Source organism: Myotis davidii, unplaced genomic scaffold (genome assembly GCF_000327345.1).
Source record: "Myotis davidii unplaced genomic scaffold, ASM32734v1 scaffold1, whole genome shotgun sequence".
Taxonomy (NCBI): domain Eukaryota; kingdom Metazoa; phylum Chordata; class Mammalia; order Chiroptera; family Vespertilionidae; genus Myotis; species Myotis davidii.
In genome coordinates this window covers 4,139,781-4,151,866 of record NW_006294681.1, presented here as the reverse complement: position 1 = coordinate 4,151,866, position 12,086 = coordinate 4,139,781, and positions in this window count along the sequence as shown.

The window sequence follows — 12,086 nt, the reverse complement described above, 5'->3', positions numbered from 1 at the left end:
ATAAATAAAATGGGGTACATATATATACAATGAAATACTAATAAGCCATGAAAGTAATAAAATATCGTCATTTGCGATGAGAGAGGGATTTTGAGAATATTATTCTAAGCAAAATAAGTCAGATGGAAAAAAGTCAGGAATCATATGATTTCACTCATTTGTGGGATATAAAACTGAAAGCAAAAAATGAACAAATAAGACAAAAACTCATCGAGACAGACCAAAGTATGGTGGTTACCAGGGGGGGAAGGGGTGTGGGGAGGAGGTAGTAAAAGGTAAAGGGGGTCAAATATATGGTGATCTTTAGTGCCTCTGTATTGGAGGGGCAGCACATACAAAGTCCTCAAGGTGGGTGATGAACACACAATGCAATATACAGACGACATATTATAGAATCATACACTTAAAACCTAACCAATGTCACCCCAATACATTTAAAAATTTAAGAAACAAACAAAAAAAACCCCCATGAGCCTTGGTGAGCCGCCAATTTAATAATCAGGTTGGTAGAATGTTCCTGGATGCTTTCCAATTAACCTTTAAAAAACCGAGACATGGTATGATCACTAATTGTATGTCTACTTGACGGGGCCACATGTGCCCAAATATTTGGTCAAATATTATTCTCGATATGCCTGTGAGGGTATTTTGGGGTGACATAAATGTTTGAATTGGAAGACTGAGTAGAGAAGGCTGCCCTCTCCAATCAGTTAAAGGCCTGAATAGAACAAAAACGCTGATCGTTATGAGAGAAAGAGGAAACACCTCCAGCGTGACTGTTGATCTGGGACATTCATCTTTTCCTGCCTTCGGACTCAAACTGAAACATCAGCTCTTCTTGGGTCTCAAGCCTGACAGTCTGTCCTGGAACCTAACCATTGGCTCTCCGGGGTCTCCGGCTTCCGCACTACAGATGTGGGGCTCCTCAGCCTCCATAACTGCATGAGAGGATTCCTTATCATAAATCCCTTTCCTTGTCTACTAGTATATACATCCTGCTGGTTCTGTTTCTCTGGTGAACGTAACTAATACAAGTGGCTTCCTATATTCCTTCTCAAGATATTCATGACTGTTCCAAAAGCTTATTTCTGGAGGACATACAATGTAGAAACACATAAGAGATGGCATGTATTTCATGCTATTGCTTTCTTTAGGGGAGAAGAAGCCATGCAACTTTGCCATGAGGGTCTGTGGTCTCAGAGTCCACTCCCTGTGCCCTGGTGCATCCCCCATGCATTCACAATGCCTCTTCATTCAGAATGCCTCCCTGCCCTTTTATTTGTTGAATTCTCCTTCCATCCCTCAATTCCCCTTAGTCAGGGCTGAGCTCTGGGCTCCTGTAGGCAGTCCTCTGGTTCCAGACAGGTCTTGTTGTTAGGGGACTAACTCCACTGGCTGTGAGCTACCACAGGGGACAGGACACATCTTAGTGATCTTTAGTGCCTCTGTATTGGAGGGGCAGCACATACAAAGTCCTCAAAAAATGTCTAGTTAACAAAAATTAAATAATATTTGCTTGATTAAATATATTGCCTTCCTAGAAAAATCAGTGACTCAGAAGAAGAAAATCAGGCTTTCAGGGAATGGTTTGAAGGATTTTAAATGGACTCAACTCAAAGTTTTGCCGTGAATTAAAACTGGTTGCTATAGGAGTGCACGCTTTTAAAAAGAAAAAAAAAATGTACAGAAAAAGCTCAAATGCTAGATCCACTTCTTCCTCAAGATTTTTAAGTATAAAACATATAGATTGGCCTAGAATCAAGAAATCCAGATCTAAATGAGTGTATGCCTGCTTCTGACACACAAACTAAACTACGGATGTGTGTCAGACAGGCCTATCCGTACCCCTTGAGGTGAGACACACTCTTGGACTCAAGAAGAAAAATAAGCCAAGATTCTAGGGGCCAACCCCGCCCCACATAGACCTTGTCAGGTGAATGTCATCATTCTACTTTTCACATCTCCACCCAATCCCACCCTGTCCAGGAGCTGGTTCCAGGGATCTCGACAGGCCTCATGTTGATGCAACATTCTTAGGATGCAAACTGTGGCACGGGGGCATGTCATGCTGTCATTTGAAGCAGAGCTATATAGTGCAATAGAGTCTGAGAATTTTGGTCTTGGAAAGGTCTCTGAAGGCATTGTAGCTGAACTCCTCATGTTATGACGGAAAGAAACAGCCTGTTATTGGCCACGTGGTCCATCTATGAATAGAATAAAGGTCTGGATTTCCAGTAGAAGAGTTGTCCACGATGACATACTGCTTCATACTCCATCACTCGTAAACAGTGGGGAATCAGGCTCTACGACTATTTGGGAATGGCTTGTTTGCAAACCCATGGTCTTGAAGGCATAGCATTTGCATTATTACATCAATGACCCCACTTTATTTTACCTGGGCCACATATTGGATGAACCTTAATAATAATTGTTGCAATAACATTGTTTTATTAAAAATTACTACATTTCCTTATTCTTTATGGTTATCACAGCTATTATTCTTAGAGTCAACTGAATTTAGGCATTTTAACTTCTCCAAATGTACCTAAGCATACGAGGACTTTTAATTTCCATGTTTTCTCAATTTAAAACCTGAAGCAAAGTTTGAAAAAATAAATAGGCTGACTTATTTGAATCTAAATGTAAATGGCATCTACTCAGGATTAGCCTTTCTGACCAAGGGCTTTTATACTCTTTATTGTGTTTTTATTTCAAAGCACCAGGGGATGCAATCACATAAAAAGTCATTTATAATCTTCTACTACAGTTTTTTGAAATTGTTTTTAGAGGATATTAACCAAACCCATAATCCCAAAGAGCTTTTCAAACTAGGTAGTTATTATTTCTTCTATTTAAAAACCGAGAGCAGACATCCAACACTGTCTGAACATAGTGAATGATGAGCAAAAATGGGCAACATTAGGCTACCGAAACCACTAAAACAAGAAAAATCAAAGATAGAATGTGAAGTGTAAATCAATCATTAGCGCTGGGACAGGAAATGGGATCTTTTTAAGGAAACCATTAGAAGAAAACCAGAAAACTGCTACTGGGGAGAGTGGGGTGTGTGGGAGCTCATGGAATTCTTGAAACAGTACCACATTGTAGGGCCTATAAAAGGGAAACCTTACATTTCTGATTTTTCCTGAAGGAATATTTGATACTTTGATTTTTTAAAAAGAGCTAAAAATGGAAATGCTTATAATAGGGAGTTAATTTGACGTTTCTTAAAAGAGGCATTATAATTAATCATTATAAGAGAGGGTAATAGTCTGAAAATAAAATATCCATTTTTGTATTGCTTGGCTCAATATAAGACTACAAGTCATCGAATTTTTCTTTTTCTTTCTTTCTTTCTTTTTTTTTGTAATGGAAGAAATAACTTCAGTTTGGGCCATGAAGTCAAAGACTTAGACTGTTCTGTGTAGAGCAAGGCGTAGTGAGCACGATGTGAAGGGAGATAATGCACCCTGGGCACAGTTATCAGGCAGCTGACACCCATAGTAACCAACGCTGCCATATCCAACGGTAATGTAGCCAATAAAAGCAGAGCAAGGTGCACCCCTGCTCCACTCCGCATCCTGCCCTTCGCAACGAAAAAGGTCAGGAGACACTAGAGAGAGAATAGGTGTTTATCTTCCCGCCTCAAGGCTGAACTTGTTCACTCAGTGGTCTAAGAGAGTCTGCCTGCAAGCCAAGCCAGGCAGAATGAAACCAGTACTGACTGAGCACACTGGGGCAGAAAGTGGCTGGCAGGGCAAGGCAGCAGGCTAGCCGTGCGCAGGCTATCGATACCCAAGGACACGAAAGCAGAATTACACTATCAGTGCTGTGAATGGATGCGCCTTACAACCTGGGAGCACACCGAGCTGGACTAGGAAAGAGAAACCCCTCTCAGCTGAGCTCCTGTCACTTGAACTTGAGTGGTAAACACTCTGTAGAAGATCTGAATGCATAGGGAGGACATGTCCTCTGGGCATAGCTTGGTGGCTTGTAAGCTTGGCCACCGGAAGGGGAGAAATCCTACACTACCCACAACTAGAATATCATAACTGCAACTCAGAATCTGGCCTCTGTTTGGAACTGAATTTATATTCTAATTTTTGTCCTATTTTTGGACTTATTTGGGGGAAAATTGCATATCATAGTTCCTTCGTTAACTTTGAGAACGGAAATGTTCAGTAATAATGCTATGCAGGTATCCTGAATCTGTACTCGCAAGTGCTATCCTGTGCTCAAACTCAGTGGCATGACTCAAAGAGCCGTTAACAGCGTTATCCCTCTGTTGCTAAGGGGATGGCTGAAATGTAATATTTGTTTGTTTGCTTTGTAAACAAACACACTAAACTTATTAACTCAAAATGAACACTGTATCCTTTTAAGCAGTCACCTTATAGGCTCCACGTTAGGATAACACCGCTATTATGATTCAAAACAGTTTTAACCTTTGCAGGCACTTTCTAAGTGCATTAAATATACTACGGCATTTAGGTTTCATAACAGTCTTGTAAAAATAAATAGAAAAACTAGACCGTTACTACTCCCATTTCACAGGTGCCAAAACTGAGACACAAAGAGGTTAAGTTAGTTGTCTGAGACAGATCCAGTCACAGGTCGTGCCAGCCTGTCTGACCCTCAGGCCTTGGCCACCGGCCTTTGCTCTAGGAATGACTTTCATCGTTCCCACGGTCATGCAGCCCCAGACACACTCCAAGGAAATATGGCCCTTTGGCAAGCCCTGGCCCAAGCATTGCCTGAGAACTCTTTAAAAAAAATGTTTTTATTGATTTCAGAGAGGAAGAGAGAGGGAGAGATAGAAATATCAATGATGAGAGAATCATTGATTGGCTGCCTCCTGCACGCCCCCTACCGGGGATCGAGCCCACAACCTGTCATGTGCCCTTGACTGGAAGTGAACCAGGAACCCTTCCGTCTGCAGGCCAATGCCCTATCCCCTGAGCCAAACCAGTTAGGGCACCTGAGGACTCTTTAGAGAAGTCTAGTTGCAAAGCTGTGGCAGAGTGGAAGCATGTGCCCTCTTTGCCCAGCCAGCATGGCTCAGTGGTTGAGTGTTGGCCGATGACCCAAGGGGTCCCGGTTCTATTCCTGGTTAGAGCACAGGCCCAGGTGGTGAGCTCGATCCCCAGTGTGGGGCATGCTGGAGATAGCCAATCAATGATGCTTTCTCATCATTGATGTTTCTATCTCTCTCTCCCTTTCCCTTCTACCTTCCTCTCTGAAATCAATAAAAATATATGCATTAAACACACACACACACACACACACACACACACACACGCCTTCTCTTTGGCTGTCCCTGCCTCCCTGCTCTCTTCCTTGCTCCCTCACTCCTGTTTTCCTGGGCTTGCACCCCCAGTGCTAACATGCCAGCTTTCACTACAGGCTCTGCTTTCTGGGCAACTTGGACTAAGACCGTGTGCAGCACTCTTAACTGCAATGCTACACTAATCTCATCCCCGCCTTGTTCTGCTTTTATTATATTATTTTTAAGAATCATTAATTCTATTGTGCAAGGATAGAAACAAACATATGAAACAATAATAATACTAGGATTTTCTTATATCATGAAAAACAACAGTTTCAAGAAAATAGAAGCTAGTTTCTAGAAACCTTCATGAACCCCAAGATTCCAACAGAAAGCAACTCATTTTCATTATGCATTATTTAAGAAAGAAAAGAATGTATGCGTAAAAGCAATCACTCCAAATTGACTCTAGTAAATCGAATGGAAATAAGTATAATCAAATCAAAACTCGCATAAAACACACCTTTGGTTTTTACTTAAAGGCCTCCACAAGGTAGGTGTCTGAGGTTGGAAAATCGGGAGCTATGATTTCTGATCCCGCATAGGAGCCTTGTTTTGGAAATGAATTTTCCACTAATTTGCAAGTTTCTACAAATTATAAAGCTGTAAAACTATATTATATAGTTGAAATTCAATGTTGTTTCAAATGATTGGTTCAGAACATTTCTTTGAGTTGTCATGTTTTAGACAAATTTTTCTGAGTCCACCTAGTAAGGAATAATTTGAGAAGTGGGTTCAAACTCACTGGCAAGCCTTACCTAAGCTCACTATTTGCACATTATATCAGTTCTCACCTCACTTACCATGGTAGTAAATCCTGCATACAAGTGGAATGGAAAGTAAGAAAGACATTACTTCTCTTGGTGGTGGTGGGGAGTAGTTCTTTCATTGCTAGTATTCCCTCGTAAGCACAGTGAGCATTTCTTAGTTCCTGACATGTAGAGAAAAAGGTGAGAATGTTTCTCTACACATGGCTGGTCTGGAAAAGCATGTTCTGTTCTGGGAACCTCAAAACCAAAAATATGGAAGAGACTAGCAGAAGTTCAGAGCATTGAAAATGCTATTCAATTTGAATGGCAGATGTCTAAAAAAGAGGAGTTAGAATTAGACTGGTGAGGCCACAACTGGGTGGGATAAAAAATACTTTAAAAGGTTTGAGGACACACAACTCTTAAGTAATTTTGAGATTAAAATGGTAGTACCTACCTACAAAAAGAAAGGTACAGAGATATTAAGATGGAGATTCTCACTTCCCTATTATGATTACTCAGAAGATAAGATTGAGACTATATATAACAATAATGTTACATGAATAGCCTTTTGATAGTAACAGGACAGGACAGGTGTTGAAATATATTTTGGTCAAGTTCAGAATGAACCTGGCCACTTAGAAATACAAGTGGTTCTGTCTAGGTCCATTCCATTTCCTTTGTGAGATCAGATTGGACATTTATTTTTTTTTCAGGCCCCAGACAGTTTGTTTTCTAAATGAAAAGCTAAAGACGTTTTAAATAAGTGGATGAAATAGCAGGAAGAAATCCAGGCATTCAGCGTGGGTTTGTCCACGTGGAAGGAAGAAGAGTTCTGCTGGCATTGTCTTTCACTTTAAGAGCCTTGAAACGTTATTCCATTCATTTGTTAATCAAGAAGTATAATTTTTGGCTTTTCTTTAACACCTTCAAATACTATAGAGTAACATCTATTTTGCTCCTTTTTTTAGTCTCCTTTTAAAACAGTGATCTCGTGTGTCTTCTCCTGCTGACTTAGCCCACATTTTTATGATGGTTATGGATCATTTTTCCTTGCTTTGGCTTAAGGCTTCCTGCATAAGATGTCCCCTCCCCAAGGCACATGCATTCCACATATTGATAAATTTCAACTCTACAGTTTCTTTTTATTGTCTCCTTGCTTATAGCAGTTCTAACTCTCCCTCATTCTCCCACTTCCATTTGACTTTTTGGGGAGGACGGGGTGGGGAGAGCATTCTCCCAAATACTTTTTCAGCCCTTTTGGCAACGTCCTTTTCAGCATGTGTTGCCAGAAACACGTTGGGGCTGAAACTACAAGTCTTGTTGCTGAAAACAGTGTGCCCATTTCTACTGAAAGCCTTATTTAGACTGCATGTGAGGGGTGATTGGTTTCCTCTATTTTACTTTCTAGAATGATACCTGATGATGCTCTTTTGCTGAAAATTTGAGAGAATAGTACTCTCAGGGGTGTGCTATCTAGCATGGTCTTGCTGTTATATCAAAATCAATGGTAAGTGACACATTTACAGATTAAATGATTCATTTACTCATTCATTCATTCATTCATTCATTCATTCATTCAACAAATGTTCACATCGCACCTACTGTGTACCAGCTCTCGGTCTCAGTGGTAGCAACAACATTTCTTGAATATTTACTGTGTGTCAGGTACACACGTGCATTGACTCAATTTAACCTACAGCAACCTCCGAGGCAGTATTTGTGTCCCTTTACCAATAAGAAGGCTGAAGCTTAAAGAATTAAGTCACTTGGAAGGGGTAGCACGAAGCCTCAGTTCCAGGTCTGTCTGATGGCAGAAAAGCACCTAATAAGATATCTGCTAAGAAAACAAATCCTTGCAAAAGAAGGAGATCAATCAACATGCAAGACTTAGATATCCCAAAGTGACTGCAGAATTAGTGAATATCGTAACATATTCAATGACTACCAGGACATCTGACTTCATTCTATTATTTTAGTGACTACCCCTCCCCGCTAAGGACAATGGGTACTACTGTAAGCACAGACACTATGCCATCGCCCACTCTAACTGGACCGGAGCAGTCCTCAGCAGGTGCAGAAGGTGTGTTGGAGAGGCCACGTAGTGGAGTGATTCAGAGTAGGTTTGAGATGCATCCCTGCCTCTCAGCTGTGGAACTTGGGAAGATCTGGCCTCTGTGAACCTCAATGGCCCTATTACAGGATGGTCATGAGGGCCGGACCTACATGAGAGGCACCTAGGATAACACACATGTCTAGCAGATACTCAGAGCAAGTCCCTTACTTTCTCTTTACTGCTTGGTGACCTAGACGAAGCCAGTCTTTGTCCAAGAAACTAGTCTTCTCTTCCACTGCTTAAAATCCTTCAGTGCTCCCTATGGTTTCAAGGTAAATTCCAACATCCTTAGAACTTAAGGCCCTTCCTGATGTGAACAACTGTACCCTTCGGTCATGGCTGGTGTCGCTAACCAGCCAGGGCTAGTGCCATACCAGATGTTCAATATTCTTAACATCACTCCTGTCTGTATCGCTTGTTCCTCTACATTTCACCAACGCTTAATGATTTTCACATGCCCCCACCCCCAAGAAAAAAAATCCCTGCCTTTATTCTTTCCCACCATCTCCTCTAACTGTACACCTTTCACCTCCTACTCTGTTGTTTCCCTCCCTATCTCCTAGTAATAAATAACCACAGACTGTGTCGACCAACCGGGAACATTTCCGAGAGTGAAAGGAGCTAGTGCTACGGATTAGGGTTGGACGACAGGCCTGAACGAGGACTCGCCCAGCCAGGGAGAAGCTGCCCGCCAGAAGGTGAGCCTTGCCTGACCTCACCGGTGATGTGGTCTCTGCGCCTGTGAGAGTTCTCGTGGCATCTGGTGCTCGGTGCAGCCTGGAGCTCCTTGCAGTGCGCTGCTGTGCTGCTTCCCTCCTACACTGGACTGTGAGCTCTTCGAGGGCAGGGACTTGCCTATTTATTTGTCTGTGCCCAGCATGGAGCCGATGCCTCGCACATATTACTAACTGAGCAACATTAAATGGTGAAATCAACCCAGTGCAGTATGGGGAGAACTAATGGCATTTCAGATGCCTCACATTTAATTATTCTGCAGGAGCATTTATTCCCTGTGCTTTCAGTTCCAGATCAATTTCTGTCCATGAAAATAACTGATCCTCCGGGGGGAAGCGGGCAAAAGCCTCCATAAACCAGTCCACACTCTACGTCTCCATCTCCCTGTTCTACAGGGACCGAGATTTCTCTAGTCACTCTAGTCTGACTGGTTTGAAGAGAAGCTCATTGTGTGAGAGCCTAGGTGAGAGCTGAAAGCTTCATGGTACCAAGGAGGCCAGTGCAGTCCCCGAAAGCAGTCAGTGCCCATGCGGCTCCAGACCAAGCTGGTTTATGTTTTCACACTGACGTCAACCTGCTGGTGAACGTTTTGCTGTCTGAATCATCTCCAAGTCTATACCAGCCAGCTAGTGGAAAGCCCACTGGGTTGGCGGACGCGGCGTAATTCATTCCTCCCTTTCCCCACATGGTTTGTGACTAATTCAGAGCCTCCCCAGTAGGTATGACAGAATAGGGCAGAATTTAGGAGAGATTCCATCCTGGAGTGGGTTTGAAATAAGAAGACCCAAATAAGAGTCTTGACTCTGACCTTACTAGCAGACTGGTCTTGAAAATAAAAGTAAGAATTATACTCTCTGCCCTGGCTGGTGGTGCTCAGTGGTTAGAGCATCGGCTCACATACCTCAGTTGCAGGTTCAAGGTTTGATCCCTGCTCTGGTCGGGGCACACATGGGAGGCAACCAATTGAAGTGTCTCTCTCATGTCAATGTCTCTCTCTCTCTCTCTCTCTCTCTCTCTCTCTTTCTCTCTCTCTCCCCCCACTCTCCTCCCACCCTTCCACTCTCTCTGAAAATCAATGGAAAAATATCATTGGGTGAGCATTTTAAAAAAAAGAATTATACTTTCTAAATACAGTTATTTCAGATTCAAATGAGACATGCAAAAGAATTTGTAAATTGTAAAGCACTAAACACATAAACCCTGTGCTACATTCTGGAAACTGTGGTACTTCCCCCTCATGGCAAGTTTATTTGAATGTTTCCATTATTAATTGGAAAGAACAATAGGCAGAAAGTAGTGGAAAGAATCAGTCTCAAAGTGCCCTAAATTAGCCGGAGAAAGAGTCTTTAATATGGAAAACGATACACAGACTTTATTCTTTTTATCACTATATATGTAAATGCAGAGTCCTACTTTAAATATTAGATAAGTGAAAAGCAATGGAGTGCATAAAAGAAAATAGCAGTGTAATGACTAAGTAAATGAAAAGTTTGTAGAGCATCATGCGTGTATGTATGTGCATGTAAATATGTACACACCTGTTCTTTAACTATGTACATACTTATTTACTATGTGTGTGTACAAAATATTTTTCTCCTGATGTACTTTTTATTTGGTTAATATTTAAATTATTTTAGATCACATAGGGGAGCAGCTATTACAGTATAATCTTAAAAACTGCCACACAAAAGTGCAGGAGAAGTTGTCTGAAAATGCAAAATACTATTGAACTCTTCTCTTAAATCATAGATAAAATATTACCCAGCCATGTACACTACAGCATATCACATTCACTACAATTGCTTCAGGCAAATTTATTACCATAAAATGAAGATTTCAGACAATTTGGGCATAAAAAATGCAATGTTATACTTAAATATATTGCAGTATAATATAGGATGGGATAGGTCTTCCATGGGATTTTATTTGCCATACATTTAAGCTTTATGCATTAAGTTATCCATAAGATAACAATTACTCATTACATTTTATGGTACTACATAACAATTATTATTCTAGTTCAACAATTGCATAACCTTAGCTAACCATAGAGACTTAAACTGTTTCAGTAATCAGTTAATGTTCCTTTTAATGCTCACATCAAAGAAATGATGTAATCCCTACTATGCTGTACCCTATCATTTCACCTTCTGTAAGAAACATTACGTTATTAATATATTTTGCGCATTTCATATTTGCTATGAAAAAATTCTGGCATAATATATTCTATAACCATTAAGTAAATTAATATTAATGTTAGATTAAGTGGTTTCAGAATTTTTTGGTTGAAATGCCTTCTGAATAGTTCTGAGCAGAATGTACATATTTTAAATATATCCAATGAGTTTTATCTCCAAGAAATCCTTCAATGTTACTTGAGGCATTAAAGTTGAAACAAAGAATTTAAACACGCATGGAAGTTAGAATAGGATAAAAACTAAACATTAGAGCAAGATTAAATGATCTCAGATGGATTTTTATTTTAAAAGCAGCACAATGTTGGCATTTCTCCAGGGCTAACGCACTTTCCTCAGAAAGTCGTATTATAGTGCGTATTCCCATTTCTAAATAATTTAGGCAACAAAGCTCTTTAGACACATGACAAAAAAATAGCCAGCCTCTAATATTTACAATCCACATTTTACAATGGCCCATTACTTCCATTTTCAGGCCGTGCAACTGCCTGTGTAATAATCCATTTGTATTTGTGGTACCAAAAGTTAATGTATTTTCTCAAAACCTGTATATTGTAAGCTTTCTGGAGATTGTAAACTGTACTCTTAAAACAGTACATTTTCACACCGTTGGATTGTTGAAGAGGAAGGGGTTGTGGATATGCATTTGTAGGGAAGCCAGTGAAACTCCCAGCCTCTGCCATTTCCTCCATAACTCCTCTGTCTATGTCATCCCTAAGCAGTCATTGGAGACTGTTTTCAGTCAAACATTCGCTAAGGTGTGAGGCCAACTCAATGAAGGATTTCTGTAATGCCAATTATATTGACCACGTAGTTTAAACAATTCTACTATTCAGGTGGTTATCAGCATTCCCTTCGATCTTTTTGGATTCAACCTTTCATTTGGATTTTGTTCTTTTCAATCGCTTGGCCATAGCTCTGCTCATTCTACTTAGTGATGTTATGATGGTTATGCAATGCAGTCT